The sequence below is a fragment of the Macaca thibetana genome, chromosome 4 (genome assembly GCF_024542745.1).
Source record: "Macaca thibetana thibetana isolate TM-01 chromosome 4, ASM2454274v1, whole genome shotgun sequence".
NCBI classification, from domain to species: domain Eukaryota; kingdom Metazoa; phylum Chordata; class Mammalia; order Primates; family Cercopithecidae; genus Macaca; species Macaca thibetana.
This window is the reverse complement of record NC_065581.1, coordinates 11593418-11617060: the sequence shown is the minus strand read 5'-3', so window position 1 is coordinate 11617060 and position 23643 is coordinate 11593418. Positions and strand designations below refer to the sequence as shown.

Genomic DNA, 23643 nt, shown 5'->3' with positions numbered 1-23643 from the left:
AAGAATGGATTAATATAGTCCTCTTTGAGAGTTAACTTTACTCAAGAGAGATGCTCACTCAAGGTCACCCTCCTGTCTTGGAAAGCCCATCGCCAACAGTCAATGCAGGATATCTATGTCTGGTCCCCTTCCCCCAACTCAGATCTCTCTGATGGACCATGCCCCTGGGATTAGCTGAGAACTCTGGTGACCGCGTCACACCAACTTTTCCCTCTGCCCTCGTGGATGTTGATCCTGACAGCATTCCAGAGTTACGCGAATCTCCATCTCAGCATCTTCTTCAGGGACACCAACCTGAAAGAACTGCCCCAATAACAAAACGTGAGAAAGAGAAGCCTCGGCCTGCGTGTCAGGGAGTCTAGTATGCTCACGTTAAGACATTTTCAATTTTACAAGGACAGAGCTTTTTTCTCCCTCTTAAACAATCAAGTATAAAATAACTTTGTCAGAATAGCATTAACACCAAGCCAGAGCTCATGAATGTCCCATACTGGCTTAACAAGCGGGGCCCCAGAACGACTTCTTTGCTTACCATGGGGTCTTTCAACTTTTTACTACTTGGCTTAAATGTTAACAACCTATTGTCTGATTTTTTTAATGGACTTTTAAGTACTGTTGCCAACCGTCCTGGAAAAGATCTGTTTGTGTTAGCTATTCAGGCATGAATATTGGAATTTGAAAACAAAGAACATGATCTAGTAAGGTCATGAGACTTATCCTTCCAGAGGAAAATGTTCCCCATGTCCACACACTGTCCCACAGCAGATGCGCCCACCCTTCTACAACTAGAGTTGTGTTCACGCCAGATGTGTCCTGCTTAGGGCTGGGGTCAGCATGTACGTTTGTGTCTTAGATAAAATGACTTAGTGCCAACGTTTGTCTGAGTCATGGAGCCATGAATTTGGATTCCGTACCACCCAGGCAGGCTGAAACTCTGGGTAGGTGTGGAAAGGGTTGTAAAGATATTTCAGAATGTCACAAGGAACTGTGAGCTCTGAGAATACTCTATCACGAGTTTAGTGCAAAGTACTTGAGCACAGGAAATCCAATCAGAGGAGAGCGCAGTTTGGTCCAGGGAAATTCCGTGAACAGAATCCTGAGATGCCTCTGGGCTTCGGTTCGGGTAACTTCAACCCAGAGAAGAGGTTGCAAAAGAAGGTTCTTCATCTCAAAATTGAGTCTGGAAGAAATCTCAGGGAAAGATGTTGTTGTCACATTAAATAGAACTGGAAACAGCTGTAAAAGTTGGATTTTGCGGTCAATCTGGGGACTTTTTTCAGCTCTATCAAATAACAGAGAATCTCAGCTGGAAGAGCACAAAATGAGCGAGCGGTACATCATGGAAGGGTGACATGGAACCTAGGGACCCAGTCAGAGACACAGAAACCCTCCAGGCCCTAAGTGGAAGCAGGAAGGGCCCCCGCCCGCCGTGTCCTGTGTACTAGAGAGGGGACTGAGGGGCAGGAGTCTCGCTTACTTGGAGCCAGTGACTCTTCCCTTTCACACACACCGACACCACACCAGTCATTTCATTTGTGTGAGTAAAAAGCCCAGATCACCATTTATTCTGTCCACAAATCGCACAAGACAAAGAGCACAGATCCATGGGTAGAGGGACAGGCCCACCCATGCCGAGAATGGGTTTTCTTCTTGCTCAGAGCGTCTTTAATGCTAATTCAGACACACTGGCTTCCCCAGGCCCACGCGATGGCCTTCCTCAGGACTAGGAGGCAGGACAGGGCTGCTGCTTACACAGAATCCCACAGAATAGTCCCTGGCGAGGTGGGCAGCCAGGGACAAGCCTGCTATGGGTTGAATTGTGTTCCACTCCCACAAATTGATGTCCTAACCCCCTAGGACCTCAAAATGTGACATTTGGAGATAGGCCTGTTAAGAAGGTAATTAAGGTAACATGAGGATATTCAGGTGGGCCCTAATTTACTATGACTGCTGTCCTTCTAAGAAGGGGAGATGAGGACACAAACACACTGGGAGGAGACGCCATCTACAAGCCAAGGAGAGAAGCCTTGGGAGAAACCAATTCTGCCCAGAGCTTGATCTTAGATTTCCAGCCTTGAGTCCATGGTACTTTGTGATGGTGGCCAGAGCAGACCAACAGCCTTTCCAGACAAAAGTCTTAAGAGACTGCTGATTGTGCCTGGGATCAGGGGGGCCTGTGTTGGTATTGTTTACCTTATCCCCCCAGCGCCTAGCCGGGAGGCTGGCCTACACGATACTCAATTCATTGTGTTTGAGAAATCAGTGAAAGACTCGGGATGAACCTTCCTGGGACAGAGAATTTCCATGTGGCCTCACTCTGCTACACGGCCTTCCCTGAATGGTTGCCAAGAATCTTGCTCTGTTCCAAAAAGCTATAAATGCATAGCAGTAGTAACCTGTCAATGATTATAAGCCCAGGAGAAGAGGGGAGGGGGTAACAAATACTTTTTATTTTGTTTTCTTTCAGCCCTCAGCACAACTGCCTTAGGTCGGTCAAGGCTCGTGATTTCTTTTTAGGAAGGTAACTATGGTATGGTTCCACCATGGCTGGTAGGACAAATCCATGTTTAGTAAAATTAGTGACATTCAAGAATTTTTCTCTCAGGCACTCATGGCTCTAGCACTGGTCCCATTTTATCCCTCCCAACTTCTGTCAATAGTTCCTCCATTCTTCCATGGCTCAGGCTCAGACCCTCAGAGTCATACTGGTTTCTTTTTTATTCTTGAATCTCTAAATCCAATCAGTAACAAAATCCTCTTCCTCTTTCCTTCCCCGTGCCTCTAGCTTCTTCTTCAGGTCCCTCAACATTACAGCCCAGCTCATGCCTCACAACATGGGAATCCTCAATGATTCCCCCTGCCTCTAAACTTGTCACTTCACTGTGTGATGTTTTTGCTGCAAACTCCACGTGTGTCAAGCCTCAGACACTCTTTCCTGGGGCCCTGGGTCAAGAATAACGAAGGTGTATCTTAGTCATTTTATACATGGAAGCCATAGTTAAGAAGTTTTTAGAAGGAGGGAGAATGAAAGGCTAGGAAAAATTGCTAGAAATATCGGCTACATTCATCTACAACCACTGGGGCTCTTCTAGAATCAGAAAGCCCATTTCCAGCTGCTACTCTACAAAATACACACAACCAGCTTCACCTTAGGTTGTTGGACACAAGAATTCAGCTTTTAGAACATGCCAGAGTTCATAGGTAAACAGTTAATAATCTTTTCTGCTCATTTATTTTTGCAGGGATTGTTGTAAGATGGGGCAGGGTTGGGAACAGAGGTGGCATGTGCAGGCCAGAGGGACATGGGGAGAGAAGGAGGCTGCTCCCAGGAACACGGAGTCATCGCCCAGAACTTTAAGTCTAACCTTCACCCTGCACGGTTCAGTGGCTTGCAGGCTGAGAGAAGGAAAGCGACATCTGGGATTTAGTCCATATGAGACACTTGACCTCTCAGCTTCATGCCTCAACAGGTTTGGTGTGGGGCTGAGGCCAGAGAAGCAGAGCAGCACATACAGGGCAGGCGAATGTTGACAGAAAAAATATTCATATGTTCTTCTCTGGATGCAAACTACAAATAGCCTACCCTCCGACAGGAGGTTTTGTGGTAGATTTCCTGCTTATATTAATGTTTGAAACAAATGAGTCTGTTCGGTTTGGTTAGCCGTGGGAGGATGAGTTCCTGGACAGCACTGGTACAATATAACCATCCTTCTCTGCCTTGGGTTGTTTTTTTTTTTTTTTTTTTTTTTTTTTTTTTTTTTTTTGAGATAGAGTCTCACTCTGTTGCCCAGACTGGAGTGCAGTGGCGCGATCTCTGCTCACTGCAAACTCTGCCTCCCAGGTTCATGCCATTCTCCTGCCTCAGCCTCCTGAGTAGCTGGGACTACAGGTGCCCGCCACCACACCGGGCTAAATTTTTTTGTATTTTTAGTAGAGACGGGGTTTCACGGTGTCAGCCAGGATGGTCTCGATCTCCGGATATCATGATCCGCCTGCCTCAGCCTCCCAACGTGTTGGGATTACAAGTGTGAGCCACCGCACCCAGCCTGGGTTTTTAATGAGAAACCATGGCCACGTGTGTGCCATGGGAGTTTCTGAAGCTGAAAGTCCTATAATGGCCAGCGATTGACCCTAACTCTGGGCCTAGGATCTCCAAGTTTGGCATGCAGAGGTGTTTTGGAATGAATAAAGGACTTACGGAAAACAGAAATTGTTTTCTTTATTAATCGTTACAAGTGTAGGTAGAGACAAACCCGCCCAGGCATGTCCACCCAAACTCCTGCATCCTGGATTTACTTCCTTACTCTGCCCTCGCTTCAATCCCTAACACAATAAAGCTTTGAATACTCTGTCCCTGGGATGCTTATCACCTTTGAGTTACAAAAGCTGATGCTGTGGGGAGAAGCGCAGAAAGACATCCCCAAAGGGATCTGGATCGGTTCATCCAAAGAGAAGGATACAGAGCTCTTCTGATTCAGGGTCAATTCCGTTTCCTTGTCTGTCAAATGGAAAAATGCTCTGTTTACCCTCTAGCATCCCTTCTAGCGTACAGATCTATGATATTAAAATATTGCTCTTTTCAGCCCTAGGCACAGGGTTAGAGGAAACTGACCCACAGCAGAAGGTTATGGGAAGGCTGAAGATACTCTTTTCAAGGAAGGTAGCTCTAGTTATTAAAAAACCATATTCAGAAACATAGTAAACTACCAATGCTAACAAACATTAACATTGCTTTATTTAGTCAGTTAATTACTTATTTTTATGGAGTATGATGATCACTTATACAAAATGTGTGTGCTGGGGACAGTAGCATGCTGATAAACTGGCTCTTTAGAGAAACAAACAGCCCTGAACTGTAGTGTTTGCAGATTTTCATGGTGTAACTAGTCCTACTGTAGCTAGTTTCAAGGTATGAACCTGATGTCACTGGACCCCTCGACAGAGAACTGGGAAACGTGTGTACAATTGACTCTTGAGGGCCAGCTCAGGATCCAACACACCACTAGTTGGGGATAGTCTGAGCAACATCCAGATTTGTTGAAATCAGCTTGAATTCCTATATTATGATTTTATTTTCTCCTTTCACTATTTGTGTCAGGAAGACCTAGTCTGACAATAAACAGACACATATTTTGAAACTGAACTCCCATGAGTGGAGAGTAAGCAGTAAAATCGCTAAAAACCAAAATGGGGTCCAGCCATCTGACCCTTCTCCTGCAGGGCGGAAAATCATGGTGATAAGCAGACCTTCAGGCTCTCCTCACGACAAGCCACTTGACTGCCTAACTGCTGGGGTGGCCTGTGCTGGCAGCAGCCCCATTTCCAGCACACACTTACTGAGCTGTATGCCAGTTACACAGCTCAACCCACAGTTCATGACACATATTCAATAAATGTTAATCAAATATGAATTCATTCTCTAACAAGGTCTTGAATGCCAACCATTAAAACACTGTGATTTCTGTTCTAATAAAAGTCAAGTAGATCCAACAGACCGCCGGTCAGTTGAGTGGACAAAGAAAGTAATGGGTGATGTCCAGAAGGGTAAACACCGTCCTCTCTAACAATGGCCAGATTCATTCTGCTGACATAGGGGAAGATGAAATTAACCCACAGCAGAAGGTTCTGGGAAGGCTAAAGGTACTCTCTTCAGGGAAGGTAACTCTAGTGATTAAAAAACACATTCAGAGACTTCATTATCTCTACTGACAAGCAATGGTCCTTGGGCACCTACCTAGACTAGAAGCTGTAGGGCCCATTGTCCTGGTACAAATTCGTTTCCTTTTTTTTTTTTTTAATTGAGACAGAATTTCACTCTTGTCGCCCAGGCTGGAGTGCAATGGTGAAATCTCAGCTCATTGCAACCTCCACCTCCCAGGTTCAAGCGATTCTCCTGCCTCAGCCTCCTAAGTAGCTGGGATTACAGGTGCATGCCACTATGCCCAGCAAGTTTTTGCATTTTTAATAGAGATGGGGTTTCACCATGTTGACCAGGCTGGTCTCAAACTCCTGACCTCAGGTGATTCACCAGCCTCAGCCCCACAAAGTGCTGAGATTACAGGCGTGAGCCACCACACCTGGCCAGTTTCCTTGTCTTTAAAACAAGGACATCAATACCTATTTTGCTGGCCTATTGTGCAGATTAAGTGAAATAGCATATACCGTGCCTAGCCCGAGGTCGAGGACATGACGGTTTAGTAAATGGCAGATGTTATGAAGACTATTACATTCATGTAAGTCTCCACAACCCTTTTCTCTGTCTTCTCACACCTTCATATTGACTCCATGCTGGTAAAAGCTCTGCTCTAAGCCCTGTCAAAAATACTGATCTGCTGCCCCTTCTCTGAGGTGTCTGGGAATTGTTTTGTGTTACGATTCCAAGCCGCTTAAACTGTAGGCAATAAGTTAAATCTTCCTTGGCTGGTGGGACAACCTGTAGGGTCACAATTTCAGCATTTTGCCCCGTGGACTGTGCTAGATAGGACAATGGCCCCCTAAAGATGTCTACATCCCAATCCCCAGAACCTATGACTATGTTACCTTTCATGGCAAAAGAGACTTTGCTGATGTAATTAACTTAAGGATTTTAGATGGAGAGATTATTCTGCATTAACTGGGTGAGCCTAGTTTAATCTGCAGGGTCCTCTGAGAAGGGATCATGAGGGTTAGGATCAGAGAAGAAGATTGAATGATGGAAGCAGAGGTTGGGGTGATAAGGCCAGGAGTCAGGGAATGCTGGCAGCCTCTAGAAACTGAAAGAGGCAAGGAATGGAATGTCCCCTAGAGCCTCCAGAAGCATCCAGCCTTACTAGCTTGCTGACACCTTGACTTTGGTCCAGTGAGACAGATTTTTTACTTTTGTCTTCCAGAACTGTAAGATAACAAAATGTTGTAAGCCACTAAGTTCGTAATAATTTATAATAGAAGGAATAGGAAATTAATACAAAGGCAAATAATAAAACACAGGTCATGAGTCCCAGAAGGGGAGCAATCCTTCCTCTCCAAACCCCATGTGTGAGAGTAAAGGGCACAGTCTCCTTAGTCTATGACTGTGTCACTTCCTCAGGCGAGACATTTTTACAGCAGAAAAGTATGGGTCACCAACCCGTCCTCAAACCTTCCAATATTATAGCTTAGGTCGGGGATAGGAAAGGAAGAAGGTTTAGTGTGCAAAAAGCTGTAAGCCATCAGTATTGTGGAAGTCAGGTGATTACATGTATATATACATAAATACATTATATACACTTGGATATACATAAAATATATAAAGGTTATATACTTATATATACTTCAGAGTGGCATATATACTTCTATATATACATAGTATATATACTTCTATATATACATAGTATACATAGTATGCATAGTATATATAGAAGTATATATATAAGTATATAGTAGTATATACTTATATACTTTATATGTATACTTTAAGTACATACTTTGTGTATACTTTATAATATATATACTTTTTACATATATACTAATATATACATTATACATAAAGTATGTATAATACATACTTTATTATATTATATCTCTTATAATGTATATAATATATACATATAATATGTTTATTGAATTATATATAATAAAGTAATAATATATCATAATGTATATAATATATGAGATATTTTATAATGTATATAATATATAATAAAATATAATGCATATAATATAATATTACAATATATACAATATATGCTATATTATCACAATGTATATAGTATGCAATCTGTATTATTCTAATGTATATAGAATATATAATACATTATATAATATATGTTATAATGTATATTGTATATTTATATGATATATGATATATTTATTATTATGTATATAATATGTATATTATATTATATACATACTTTATAATATCTAAAGTATAGTATAATATGTATACCTTATAATAATATATACTATATATACTTTATATAAAGTATATATACTTCATAATATATAATATATGTACTATTTATACATTATACTTCATATAAAGTATATATACTTTATCATATATAATATGTAAATTACATACATTATACTTTACATATATACTTTATATATACATAGACTTTATATACTTATATACATATATACAGTATATATTTAAAGTATGTATACTTAGGTGTATATGTACTTTATAATATATATTATACTTTACAGATATACTTTATATATACATATTTTTATATACATATATACTTTATATACATATATACATACTTTATATACATATATGTATGTATAGGTATATATACATATATGTATATAAAGTATGTACTTTAAATATATATAAATATATAAAAAGTGTGTGTACATATACATACGCATATAAAGTATATATATATAAACTGTATGTGTACCCACACACACATACACACACTTATGTTAAAAGTTCAGAGTAATAACACTGTGAGTGGACCAAGAAAGCTAAGTAAGTGATTTTCCAAATAGATCCTGAAGAGGAATTAGAAAACAAATGACCTGACTGAATTATGGCCTCATTTTTGAGGAATGGACTGTAGGCCCTGAACTGTAGTGTTCAGGAATGAAAGCTCCAGCTTAGCGTGCATGAGGAATTCTGTGAAACCACTGGAAACCATTTGGTAAGAAATAACCGCCTCCTGGCAGCAGGACTGAGCTCTTTCACGACCTCACCGGGGGGGTAGCGTGAGTTCCTGTGATCCCAGCTGGCCCCACCCACCGTGTCTGAGCCACATTCGTAAACTCCAGAAGGGCATGGGGCATTTGAGGGTGCCCTCTAGCTTTCATGGGGCTTGAGCTGTGGAGAGAAATGTTGAGAGCAGAAATGAGAGCTGGCGGAGCTGGCCGTCTGGCTAACACCCTGCACTCCATGGGGTTCATGTTGACTCACTTTGCAAAAGGCCCTCTGCGCCCATCTCTTTAAGAAAAATGCTTCTCAGACAGAGCTGCTAATAGACTCAAAATGGAAGGCCTTTCAAAGGGCTCCTTCTGATACTTTTTTTCATTGTCATAGCTTAGAAAGCATATAGAAAAACAATCATTAAGGATGATTTCCTGGTGTATGTGTGTGTTGTGTGTGTGTATAAAATATATGCAAATATAAGGGTAGCATTTTTGGTGGGATACCCGTGAAATTGGTTAACAGTGGATAATTTTGAAGGTAGGATTAGAAAAGTGGCAAGGGGACCTAAACTTACTGATTCATGTGTTTTTAAGTGGAGATATTGAGGATGCTTTTTTCTTTCATGTTAATTGTTTCAGCTATTTTTTCCCTAAATACTTTCTTTTTCTAAATAAAAGAACTTTTTCCTTTTGGCTGAAAAGAGGTAATATCGCAGAGCAGAAAAGAGAAAAGCTCTGATTGTACCCATTGAATTTCCAAAGTAAGTTCTTTCTTCTTACAACCAAACTGTCCTGGGCCAGCGAATGGCTAATCTACCTCCCAGACGTGCGGGGTGGTATGGCTTCATTTCAGGGCTTCTCTAACTAAAACGTGCAAATGAATCACCCGAGGATCTTGTTACAAGGATCTTGTTCAGGTTCCCATTCCCCGTATCTAGGGTGGGGCATTTCTAACAAGCTCCCGAGGGATGCTGATGCTGCCGGTCTATGGACCACGTGGTGACACCTGTTGGATGAGGTATCCGGAATGAATACCATGCTTTCCAGTTTAGCCATCAGAACATAGAGGCCCTGGAGTTATGCGAACCTCTGACCGGTAAGTCAGAAGTTTCCAAGGTCAGCCCAAGATCACACAGTGAACTCCAAAACCAGAGTGGATAACTGATGGGCATGGTCCCAGGCCCACTGAGGCTGGAGGCAGTTCCACTTTGAAGCCCACTAATCCCGCACTAGAATACCGAGGAAGTGCTACCACAGGAACAAACTATCTATGTTTCCACCTCAGGACCCTGCTTCTTTACTGTTTTTTGCTATAAGTGGAAAGGCTTTCTTTGGGAGATCCCCAGGGACCTGACACTGGCTCTTGTTGCGGTTACTGCTGTTATCGCTGATATTACAGTAAGGGCTATGATGCCAGTGAGCTAGAAGGCTTGTTCCAAATACCAGGACATTCAATTCTTTGTGATTACCCTTCAAGGAGAGTCTCTGCTATTTTGAAACTGGTACACTTATTAAAAAATTAAATACCAGGTGGTCAGCCAGAACCCAAGGGCATTTCCCACCCTGAACTGTGCATGCCAAAACTAACCAAACGGCCTGGTTGTGTTTTCCTTTTCTATTACCGGCATGCGAACAATGCAATCGCCGTCGTTTATGCTGGAGATATGGTGTCACTGTTAACCAAGACAAAGGATCAAAACAGGCTTTGTTCTAGGACTCTCTGTTCTATGGCCAGAGAGTTCTTGTAGGATTTGTACTTGCTGATCCTTGGAGTGCAAATTAGATTTCTTTAAGTCCCCAGTACACTTATTCCTGTAACCAAGATTTTAATAAGGACTTCTCCCCCACCCACCAATGTTGCCTGTGCCACTGCTTCTCTGCAATTCCAGCTATAAAAGGTGTTGTCCAGGTTTTTTTTTTTTTTTTTTTTTTTTTTGTGGGGGAAGCGATTTCCTTCTTGCTGAGACTAAAGGAGGGCAATCTCTACCTCCACATGTCTCTGGGCTTCTTACTAGTTTCTTAGGCCCAACCAGAGATTCCATTTCATAGAATCAGATTTTTAACAGATTTTGGAAATTATTCAGTACAATCTCTCCAATTTGCAGATGAGAAACTTGTGGCCAAGAAGAATGAAGTGTTCAGAGTCACTCAGCCGATTTGTGGCAGAACCAGAGCCAAAATTCTGTCTTCTGACCCCCAGACCCATGCTGGGCCCACAGCACTCCAGCTGCCTGGGATCATGGCTGACATCAACGGGTTTCCCATCCTATACAGGAAAAGTGGCATTCCAAAACTTCCTTCAAACTGAAATCTACCCACAGTGTGCAGACATAATCTTGTGAGTCACTCACTGAGAATCTGAATATCTAAACAGCATCTAAGTAGCTAAATATCACCAGATTCAGAGCCAAAAAAAACTTCACTGGAGTTGAGTTGGTTTTACATTTAACATTGGGTACGTACTTGGATGGTTCAGGATTTCCTGGGTCATATTTTCCTAATACATAAAATCGTGCTAGCAATAGGTCCTCACCTGCCTTGCAGGGTAATTGGGAAGATAATTTGAAAGGACGTTTTAATAGTCATGGCATAAATGAATTTGATGCCCACACACCTAGGTTTGATTCCTGCTCGGTAAATTACTGGCAGCAGGCTCTGGAAAAATCCTTTAACCACTCTAGCCAATAGTTTTCACATCTTTGAAAATGAGGCAAAGACTTTTATCTCATAACTTTGTAGAGGATTAAAATGAGATGGGTATGAAATCAGGCGTATGACACAGTTTCTGGTAAGTGGTAAGCATCCACTGATAAACCGCACATTCTAGCTTCATCACTTCCTTTGTGTATCTGGTTTTCCCCACCTAGACTTCAACTTCCACACAGATTGGTTTCTTTGAAGTGAAAGGCTAACACTCAAGACATGCTTCCAGTTTACTTCCAGAGCAGAAGAAAACATGATGCTAGCCCTTAAGGAGTTCTTACCGCCTGCAGAAAAACAAAATGAGCTAACATATTGAGCACTTTGCAAATGTTATCTCATTTAGTTCTGATGGCATCTCTATAACGCATACGGTGTTTGAAGCTCATTTTACAGTCAACAATATGTAGGCACCAAGAGATTAAGGAACTTACCCAAGAGCACAAATCCACTACGTGGCAGAGCTGGCCCTCAGAACTCTCCCAGTTTTGCCCCAGGTTTGTGGACTCGTTTTCTGTTCCTGCCCTAGTGTTCTGATCTCTCGTCATGTCTTCCAAGGTGCATTTTAGCAAGGAACTCCGTTTCACGGTTCCTGATGGATTTTTTTTTTCTAACCATGTGTGTTTGTTTGCTAGGGCTGCCATAGCAAAGTACCACAGACTGCAGGGCTTAAACGATAGAAATGTGTTCTTTCACAGCCCTGGAGCGCAGAAGTTCGAGATCCAGGTGTGAGCAGGGTTGGTTTCTCCTGAGGCCTCTCTCCTTGGTTTGCAGATGGCGTCTTCCCCGTGTGCTCCTATGATCTTCCCTCTGTGCACGCCTGTGTCCTCATCTCATCTTCACAAAAGGACACCAGTTATATTGATTGAATAATTTCCCCTCCCTCATGACTTTACTTTTTAACTTCATTACTTCTGTAAAGTGCCTATCTCCAAATACAATGACACTCTTGAGGGTTTGGACTTCAACAGATGAATTTTGAGGGACATAATTCAGCCATAACACTGTGATTTCCATCACAAATGTGTGTCTCCTCCTAAACAAATTCTGAAGTCCTAGCCTCCAGAAACGACGGAGAAAGGGAGGGGAAGGGCAGGTGGCATAGACTCTGCTGAGGAAGGTGCACACGTTTCTCGTGGAACACTTTTCAGTGGCCCCTTCAGCTCCCTTGAATAACCTGACTACTTCATCATTCCCACGCCCTCCGTATTCTCCAATAAGCCCTTTACACCGGTTTCTCTTGTCAGGGCTACCACGTCCCCACTTGAATCCTCATCTTGGTGTGCCTCTGGGGGAATCCAAATAAAGACAATCGCTAAAATGAAATCCTAAGTAGAGCTGATGTGAACACTAGTAGACATATGCTACACAAATCTACCTCCAAGATTGAGCCCAATGGCCTTGTGATGTGTTTCTGCAAAAATTTCTATTTATCACCAGCACAGCAAGCTCCATATTAGTGGGACTCAGTGCAATGAAAACTATTTAAAAGTGGAGGAAGAAAGTATTGTTAAAGGTACTATAAAATAAAGCTTTTTCCTTCCTTTTGCAGTGTCTCAACTTCTCATGACGTTAAAAAAAATCTGCTGTTTAGTGTTATTCTAAGTCAAGAAAAAATAAAAATTTAAATTATTAGCATGAATTTTACGATTCATCTTTACATTGTACTATGTCAGTTTTAAATGCAAATATGGGCCAGGCATGATGGCCAACACCTGCAAAACTAGCACTTTGGAAGGCCAAGGCAGGTGGATCACCTGAGGTCAGGAGTTTGAAACCAGTCTGGGCAACATGGTGAAATCCCATCTCTACTAAAAATACAAAAATTAGCCAGGTGTGGTGCTGCATGCCTGTAATCCCAAGTTACTTACTCTGAAGACTGAAGCATGAGAATCACTGGAACCCCAGAGGCGGAGGTTGCAGTGAGCTAAGATCGTGCCACTGCACTGCAGCCTGGGTGACAGAGCAGGACTTCATCTCAAAAAATGAGAAAAAATAAAAAATAAAATAAATAAATAAATAAATGCAAATATGAGAGTATTAAACTCATCTACTGAATCACTGGAATTATGTAATTCATACTTTGCAGCTTATACATGAATATATATATATTTTTCTTGCCGGAACAGTGGAAATACTGCACAAAACTAACTTAACTCTGTTTATTTTCCTTTTTTTTTTTTGAGATAGAGTCTCAGTCTGTCACCAAGGCGTTAGTGCAGTGGCACAATCTTGGCTCACTGCACCCTCAGCCTCCCGGGTTCAAAGCAATTCTCCTCCCTCAGCCTCCTGAGTAGCTGGGATTACAGGTGTGCACCACCACCCCCGGCTAATTTTTGTATTTTTAGTAGAGATGGGGTTTCACCATGTTGGCCAGGCTAGTCTCAAACTCCTGATCTCAGGTGACCTGCCCACCTTGGTCTCCCAAAGTGCTGGAATTACAGGCGTGAGCCACCACACACAGCCTTTTATTTTACTTCTTGATATGCACATACTCTATCAAATCTTAACTCTCAGCTGCCTTTTTTCCTTTTGGTCTATGTTTTCATTTTCAGAGAAAGTGTATGGTTAATTCAGGGAAGTGCATGAGTAAGAAAGAACAGAATAGGGTCCCTTGGCTGTTAGTATTTGTTATTAATAGAATATCATTGCCTTCTTTCTTGTGTCAAAGCAAGCTCTGCTTCAAATGGAAAGTGTGCCCTCTTGGGGCTGTGAGTGTCCCTCCTCCTTCCTCACCTCACCTTCTTTGGTTGTCCACACTTACCTTGTATTGGCTTTGAGTCTTCCCTGAATCCGCACACGTGGTGGTTCCACTGGAATTCTGTGTCCAGGGGTCATCGCGAACACTGTATGTGAATGAGCAGCAAGGATCAATGGACATACATGTTCCATGTCACTACTCAGCTCACGTGCATGCTCCATTTTCATGTTGGAGTACATCTACGAGACATGAGTTCAAAGGTATTAAGGATTCATTAAGGATTAATAATTTATTAATCCTTATTAAGGATTTTACCATGGCAACAGCAGAATGTTAAGCCAGATGTGAGACACTTGTGCGTTCAGGGCCCTGGGTAGGTCACTCAACTGTGATGCTAACTTTGATCACAGAGAAAAGGAAGCCACGGCATGTTGTACACCCCTAAGTGGGAATCACGATTCTGCATTACAACCAGAGGCAAGGCACTGAACTCTCTAGTCATCAGAGTCCTTATAAGATGAATGTCTTGTGCATGATAATCACGAAGGTATTATTTCTAAACACTTTATCATTCAGCCAAGGGGAGGGGGCTTCTTGAAGTTCTTTACTATGTTCAAGCAGGTCTCATTTAAGACCAAGAATGAATTTAAAGAACACACCTGTCCCTTTCTTTGGGATTCCCCTGCTCTCATTAATATCACTTAGATAAGTTAAAAAAAAAATCCTGGTAGCTTTTGAATGTCTTTGGCAAGAACAAAATTTCTTCTAGATGGCCAGAAAATTTCCACGATTATTTTTTCCTCTTAAATGCAGGGGGCTTTGCAGGCTTCTAATTTTTAATCCTGACTGCATCCGCAGACACACATAGACACACGCACGCCCTTGGTTTCCCCTCTGACCCACACCAGCCCGGCGTGGTCCGGACAGCTGCGGTTTGTTGTGTTCGCTGGTTTCCAGCTGTGGTCCTTGCACCTGCCCTCACCCGTGTTTGTACATTCTGGAATGTCTGCTGGTTTTCCTTATCAGACGCGTGGAAGAACATAAACATGTCACCTCTTCCGAACAAGACTTGCAGTGTGTGTGTGTGTGAGAGTGTGTGTGTGCATTTGTGGGACTTCCTAGAAACTAGGGCTGTTTTCTCTTGCCAGGCACCACAGCAGGCCTTCCTGTGCAGGAGGTCATTTCAATAAGGACTCTCAGAGTTTAGTAAGCGGAGAAAAGAAGGTCATTCCCAGACAGGATGTTGGGAAGACGCCCGGCATGAGCCTTGCTGGGCAAGAGACGCCAACCGGACCAAGAATGTGGGCCAGTCCCCCAGGAAGTTATTCATGAGCCTGCACTGTATGATAAACAGGCAACCAAAACCTTTTCTAAACAACTAAAATAACAATGCTCCAAATTCCAGAAAATCCTCAAACAATGACTGGACATTCCTTATCCCCTACTTGCTTATTTGTTCACCAAGTACTTTCAAAGAAACCAGAAACTGAAGTTCTGTCTTGCGTTTCAGAGCAGGAATAAAGTGCGAGAAGATGTGCCGGCCACGCCGCACTCCCCGGGGCCGTTCTTCCTTGCGCCAGCCGGGCCTTCCAGAATCCTTGTCACTCCCAGTGGCAGCTGAAGGCTGAAGGCCAGCATGGACTAGCTTTAAGACAGGTCAGCAGGATGGGGCTGAAAACAGGGAGAAGCTTCTACGGCTTATATAAGGGATCAAAAGATGTAAACTGATCAGGTTAGAAAATTATTCCTGAATGAGCAAAAAAACTCTTCGGGGAGCTGGAAATTTACTATATATCTACATGACTTGAAAGAGATACCAAAATTCCTTGCGGGCACGTATCGTTTAAATTATAATATACACTCACTTGCTACACAATGACATTTCCGTCAAAGGCAGACTGTGTACACGATGGTGGTCCTGTAAGATGATAGTACAGTATTTTTACTGTACTTTTGTATGTTTAGCCACACAGATACTTACCATTGCATCCCAGTGGCTTGTAGTACTCAGTACAGTACCATGGAGTCCAGGTTTGTAGCCTAGGAGTGACAGGGTCTACCGTATAGCATAAGTGTGTAGTGGGCTATGCCACCTTGGTTTGTGTAACTCTGATGGTCACACAACGATGAAATAACCTAATGAAGCATTTCTCAGAAGAGATCCTCATTGTTAAGCAACACATAACTGTGTGTATATATAATATGTATGATTATATGTGTGTACACATATATAATGTATACATAATTATGAAATAATATTCTGAGTATCATTTTATAAATATAAATATCCACAGAATCTAAGTCTGCAAATAGTAAGATGACAGGTGGATATATGCACATGTATCTTCTATCTTCTAACACTTGTTTATAGGTAAGACCTATTCTTCATAGGAAGGAATAGAAACTCTTGTCATTTTTCTCACTGGTTCAGTAAAACTGCACTTGGAAACTTCAATGGAATCTTCTCTCTACCGTCCCGGTTGCAGGCCAGAACACCCAGTTTCTTCTTTTTTCCTGTGGGGCTTAACACTTTAAGGTATGCGGTTTATCTATTCTTTACTGTTTGTAATCTGTCTCCCACACTCCCCTCTCCCTTATAATGAGAGCTTTCAAGGCAACAATTTTTTGTTGTTTCCTTGTTTCCTAAGTACACAAAGCAGTGACTGGTACATACTAGACACTCAAAATTAATTTTGAATGAATAAATGCATCTAGCCTCATTTCCAAAATTCAAAAGCACCAGATATTTACCAGACACCAGTGAATACTTCTGATTAGTGTGGACCTAAATGGAAGATTGGATTGGTATTGAGATGGTAGTTTCTGGAGAATGGAAAACTCAAACTCACAAACATACTATTAAGATTTGACCAAAGGACCATCACGGGTGTCAAGAAGGATACATTTTAATGGGACAGACAGAAGAACCTGGACCATCTGGAACAACACACAGAAATGAGCCGAGGCCCAAAAGCCCAAGGAATCTCTACCCTTAGACATCCTTGAAGCCAGTGCTCTGAAATGGCCAGTTTCCATCTGGTCTGTTGGTAGGAGACAGGCTGCACAGAGAGACTTTAGGATTTTTCCAAGCTCTCTTTTCCCAAGATTCTGTGAATTTCTCCGTCCATCTCCCAGGGGCAGGAATTCACACCACATCAAACCTTCCGACAATGCTGGCAGCATGGCTGGTGTGAAAGAGACTCTGGACTTGGATCAAGAAGGGATGGAGGAGAGTGAGGCTGAGATCAAAAAGCAGGAAGAACAGCCTGGGGAAAGAGCCAGGGAGGAGCCGGCTCTGCTCTTTGCACTTCTACCGGTTTCTACTGGACCAGCTTTAGTTCTGCAGCATTTTTCAGCAAGCCCTTTCCTGGCAATGTTCAGATTATTTCTAAAATAAACACAAATCACTTTGCATCTCTCTCCATAGGCTGTGATGAACAGAAAGAGGCTTTGGAAAGCCGTGGGGACTCAGGAGCTGGAGCCAGGCTTGAGACGGAGTCTAGAAGGAGCAAGATGGGATACCTTTGGACTGATACCTTAAATTCCACCCAGTTTATTACAGCCCTGCTCACTCCTCTACCTGTCCTGCCCCAGTCAGGTGCAAACTGCCCTCTCCAGTCTTTCTTCCTCTCTCATTCATAGGTTGTCTCTGTTTTAAGAAGGCAAGTGGCCAGTGAGAGCCTTAAACTAGCTTTGGGTTCTCTAAATAAGATATGCCTCCATCGAGTTGTGAAAGTGGATCTTTGCATGTCACAAAATCACATACGCATACCTGGGCCTTTTTTGCCGTGGCGGGGAGTGGGGGAATGTGGTGAGACACGCTACATATTTCTTGTCTTTAAGACAACAATCTTGTCAAGAACGAAGACCAATTCTAATTGAATCCTAAATCCCTTTCCTTACCGACTGCAACAAGAGAAGCCAATGCAAATCTATTTCTAGCCTGAGATAACTTGAAATTAAATTTGGAATAAAATTTCAGGAGAAGGGTCATTTCTGGCTTTCAAAGGCAAACCTAGAATCAGGCAGCCCCACTTCCTGTTAGGGACACGTTCCCCTCTGAAAACGATGATACATGGAGGCAGGGAGATGACAGGTGTTTAAAATTTAAACCATGTTTCCGGGGGTGGGTGCCGATCCTGGCATGCAGCCCTGGCACCCACATGATAATGAGGGGCTCGGCTGGAATCTCTGGCTGTGGGCTTTTGTTGGAAAAGGTAGCAGGCAAGCCCAAAGAGCTCCCCAACAGATATAATGGCTTAATTATTACTTTCATCAGTAAGGCTGAGGTTCCTTAAAGGGCAGCTTCCTTCCCTTAGTTTTTTTCATCCCACTGGCTGCACTCACAGCTGACTGTTCTGAGCACGGTCCTGTAACAGAGGGCACATGGCCAACTGGATCTTAAACCAGCTTTGTGCACTGTAAACAAGATGTACTCTAATTATAAAAGAGGGTAAATGGAAGAGCCCAACAGGCGGAGGAAATTGAACATGGGTACAGAGTCAGTTGACTCAGAGGTTAACTACCCATTGAAATGGAGTCTAAAATGAGAAGTGACCTTTCTTCAGCACGGTTTTCATTCCATGCTTGATCCACAAAGGAACAGATACTGCACAAGATAAAGCCACCCGTGGCTAGCAGACAGCCTTGACTTGGTTCGTTGGATTTTAGCAAGCTTGCCAAAAAAAAAACAAGGGGGTGGGCGAAGAGCATCTGCTTTTTACAAAGAGACTGAAATGTAAAATTAATGTTCCAGGTCTTGTTTTAGAAACATGCACCTCACAGCAGCTAGGCCACACTGTTTCTGTCTGAAAGGTTAGGATGGCTCATTTCAGTGTCCCATCCCACCCTCCCACCCTGCCCCAGCTTCCTGCATTCAACTCAGGGCAGCTTCTAAATAAGCCTCTTTGTGCAAAGCCAGCGTGCCCTGCTTGCTCCGGGCACAAACTTGATAGTCGTGGCTTCCCTCGTCTCTGCCCAATCGCATTTCTGGAAAATTGATTTTCAGGTTTCAGTTTCACCCAACTCTACCCAGAGCTTGTTTTCCTGGAAGGTTCAAGTTTTCTTTGCAGATTTTTCCTGGGAGGTCTCAACTCTTTCCCCAGTACTGATAGCTTTAAATTCTATTTTCAGCCTCTGCACACGATAACCCTTTTTGTTCTCTTGGAGCCCTCATGCTGACACGATGCCCTTCCTCCTTTATAATCTGTCTATCTTTCTATATATTTATCTCTGCAGGAATGTAGCACCAAAGAAAGAAAAGTTAGTAACACGGTTTACTCCCTGCAGCCTAGTTGGCTGTTTGTGTCTCTCTATGCAAAGCATTCACCCCAGAAAGGAACGTGCACAGCTCTGGGCATCCCAGAAAACAAACCATCCCAATGCCAGGTAACTCAGTCAAGCACAGAGGGAACTCAGATCTATTTTTCTTCCTTTGTTTTAGAACAAATGATGCCCGTAAGTGCTCAAATCTGAGTGGGGAAAAAGGAGGGCGTTAGAAGAAACAAAATAAGTGGTGTTGCAATCGTGTTTTCTTCCTTTCCCAGGGCTGTGTGTGCACCCCACCCTCATGGCAGCCCGGCCAAGAACAGGAGATGATTCTTGACTAAAGCCTCCAAAATGAGACCCCCGTTTTTGTTCCTCCCTGGGGTTCCCTGGGGACAGGGGTTCCCTGGGTCCAGTGATGAAGAAGTCCTGTCTGTGATGTTCTGATGAGTTCTTTGTCCTCTGTTATCCATTCAAGTTCCTATAACAAAGGTGATGCATGTTTTACTGAGTATTCAAAAAAAAGAAGCTCTGGAAGCTGATAAAAATCGACTACTGTCAGTTTAGAGGCAGAATCCTTAGTTTGTTGTTTCTTCTTCTTTCTTCTTCTCCCCCTCCTCCCCCTCCTCCTCCTCCCCCTTCCCCCTCCTCCTCTCTCTCCCCTCCACCTCCTCTGCCCCTACTCCTCCTCCTTCTTCTTCTTATTCTTTTTTTTGCTATTATATTCTTCCACAGAGTCTTTCACATATCTGTGATGAAATTTGGAAAGTCAAGAATGTGTCTAGGGACCCGTGTAATAGTGAAAACCTGCTGATCAGGGCCCTCCTGCCTCTAACCATGACAAAATCCACAAAATCGTATGTATGTATGACTTGCCCAAAACGCAAATTCTGATCCGTCTGTCCTCACCCCTCCCATCTCCCTTCCCTCCTTCCCACTTTACCAGCTAGCTTAAGTCATCCTGGTATTACTGCTTTTGCCAGGGGATTAAATTTCTTACTGCAATAAAACCTTCTCTCCCATGCTACCCTGTGAGGAAGCACCCATCCTAACTGTATGGTCAGTCCCGTACCACCCAGCTGACCTCCTGGAGATGAGCATCAACTCTCTGGTGCTGACAACTTCCCCATCCTTCTGTATCCAGTCCATCAGCCCCAGACACAGGGTGCCCTGTGCAGTCAGTCCTGCTATCACAATACTTTAGGTCATTTGGTACCTTGCTCCGGTTTAGGAGGGCGACTTCTTGGTTACTCTGTTACTTTTCTCTCTGACCTCATGCCCTGCAATCTTGATCAACTGATAGGTGCTCTGGTCCAGGTTTCCAGGGCATGGCCCTTGTCGTGTGTCTCTCCAACTACTCCCTGGTTGGGTCAGTCCAAGACTTTGGGAATTCAAGGTCTGGCCGTTACCAAGCCTACTAACTTTGTGAATGAGCCAGTGCTCAAGGGAACCTGTTTTGAATTCTGATGAGATTCTTGGACCTCAGCCTTGGTGAAGCCTTTAGGATGGGACTTGAAAGGAATGATCTCAGAACGAAAACCAGATTCTCCATCATCCTTTTCTCGTCTGATCTAAGAGCCTCTGCTCCTAAGATTCCTCTGCAGAAAGGCCCAATCTTAAGAAGTTGGTTGGCTGAGAGACCCCAAGAAGTAATCCTCTGTGTTATTTCTAAATGGTAGAACCAAACTCAGGGTCCCAGTCAATCTTGCCTGGCACTGGAAAAAGGATGATTAGCTGATTGGCTGCTGCTTCTGGAACTCACACAGGTGTACTCTGGGTTAGCTCAACATTGCACATGAGCTCAAATAAGTGCAGGGATGAAATGGGGCCAATGCCTTCTGCAACACTCATCCCAGTGCAGGCAGATTCAGTCAACATGTATCCCATGATGGGTATGTATTTTGAATCACTATAGGAAATGAAAAACCAATAGTCATTGCAGAGATAAAAGCAGACATACACAAATAATAAAGGGCAGAGTGTACATTATTAATAATAATGTGTAATTACAGACCCAAATAAAGTGCTGTAGGAGCACAAAGAAGGAAGAAGTGACTTCCACTGGGAGAGAGGAGTAGAAGAGGGTGAGGAGGTGGGTTTTTATCACCCAGGCCTTGTGAGCAGGATCTCGAAGAAGCAATTCTTACTAAATGAACCAAATGAAAAGTCTTTTGAGTGGCTACTTTTCTTGGCTCATAGCTGCTGCTTCAGAACCTCTCCTGTCTTATACAATTACAGATTTTGAGGTATCCTGGAGGAAGGACTTCTAGGCAGGACAAATATTCTAAATATCAAATAACCAGTAAGGCACAGGCAATAGCCATGGAAATGGGCATACTGTGAACAACTGGCAGAACTGGGCTGGTGCACACCCACTGATTTCATCCCCACTTCCAGCAGCAGCAGGTGGGGAAGATGAGAACAAGAGGTCAAAGAGGTTTGGGGGCAAGGAGAGGTTTGGGGGTGACGGGTCACGGCAACGTTATAACCAATGTAGTGATGGTGTCTTTACTTTTTGATTTTAAGGGAAACTTTGGATTCATTCTAATGAGTATGTCTTGTTTTTATTACAAACAAAAATCAACTAATTTTAAAAGAATATAAAGATTTCAAATCCTTTATATTCTGTGGAACCATACCCACAAGTGTGGGTGGCTACTATCTAAAAAACAATAAAAGTAAAAACAATCTAGAAAATAGCAAGGATATGGAGATATTGAAAGCTTTGTGTGAACTGTTGGTGGGGAGTGAAATGGTACAGCTGCCTTGGAAAACAGTATGGCAGCTCCTCAGAAAATTAAAAACAGAATTACTGCATGATCCAAGAATCCCTCCTCTGGGTATGTACCTGAAATAATTGAAAGCAGAGACTTGAAGAGATATTTGTACGCCCGTGTTCGTAGCACCATCAGTCACAATAGCTACAAGGTACAAACAGCCCAAGTGTCCAACAACAATGACTGGATAAACAAAATATGGTACATGTATATGATGGAATACTATGCAGCCTTTAAAAGGAAGGAAATTCTGACACATATGACAACATGGATAAACCTTAGGGATATCATGCTAGGTAAAATAAGACAGTCATAAAGGAATAAATACTGCCTGAATCCACATATATGAGGTGTCTAATGTAGTCAAATTCAGAGAGACAGAGAGTGGAATGGGGGATGCCTGGGGCTGGGGTAGAGGGGAAGAGGGAGTGTTTAATGGTTACAGAGTTTCAGTTTGAGAAGATGGAAAAGCTCTGGTGATGGATGGTGGTGATGGTGGCACAGCAATATTAATAAACTTAATGCCACTGGACTGCACACTTAAAAATGGTTTCAATGGTCAGTTTTATGTGTATTTTATCACAATTTCCTTAAACTTTAAGAGAAAGAGAGCCCATGGAAGAGAAGGGTGTCCCAGGAGAGGGAATGGCTTGTGCAGAGTCTGCGGGTAGAAAAGCAAGTGTGTGCCTGCCCCTGTCATGGCAGGTGCAGGACATTGCTCCGACTACACATTAGAAATAGATTGTGAGGCCAGACACAGCTTACACCCATAATCCCAGCACTTTGGGAGGCCAAGGTGGGTGAATCACTTGAGCCAGGAGTTCTACACCATCCTGGGCAACACAGTGAGAATCCGTCACTTAAAAAACAGAGCCAGGTGTGAAGGCATGCACCTGTGGTCCCAGCTACTCAGGAGGCTGGGGCAGGAGGATGGATCACTTGAACCTGAAAGGTTGAAGCTGCAGTGAGCTGTGCAACTGCACTCCAGCCCAGGCAACAGAGCAAAAGTCTGTATCCCGCCCCCGCCTCCAAAAAAAATAAATAGACTGTAAGAGGGAAATGTTGAAATTTTGGCTGGGTCTGGTGGTGGGGGTGCAGGGCGTCGGAGTTGGGCGCATTGTTCTCTGGTTGGCTGATGGCTTTTGAGGAAGGCGGGGTTATGATTCAAGATGGATCTCAGGCAGCCATCACTAAGCAGAGCCATGTGGGTTCATCCAGTGAGGAACAGACTGGAGGTCTCAGCCGACCGTGAAGGATTAAAAGAAAAAGAGGCTTTTTAGCGGAAATGGCAGGAGGGGAAGGGTAGAAAAGATGTTGCTCATATAGAACCAATGTGAGGGGTGAGTCCGATATGACATTATAGAGACTTGGGGAAAGAATACATCCTAATGGTTTTTCCTGAGAGGGCAGCACGGAAAGGGTGGGAAGAGTCATCGGCTCAACCTGAAACCTCTCTAGTTTAAGTGTCTGTCACTAGGGGCACCTGGTAAGTTAGAGCTCTGATGAAACGAATGAGTGACAGGTCAGGAGATGGCAAAATGCACCAAGCTCTCTCGCCTAACTCCTCCAGATTCTGTCCAGAGCTTTCAC

At 43.1% G+C, this 23643-nt stretch overlaps 1 long non-coding RNA gene across 1 annotated transcript in view; it reads right to left on the bottom strand.

Moving 5' to 3' along the window:
* LOC126953891 (uncharacterized) overlaps nt 1-14224 on the bottom strand; it is a 113123-nt gene extending 98899 nt beyond the window's left edge. The window contains exon 1 of the long non-coding RNA XR_007725402.1: nt 14075-14224. This is a non-coding gene — a long non-coding RNA (uncharacterized LOC126953891). The remainder of the gene's footprint in view (nt 1-14074) is intronic.
* Between the last annotated feature and the right edge of the window lie 9419 nt (nt 14225-23643).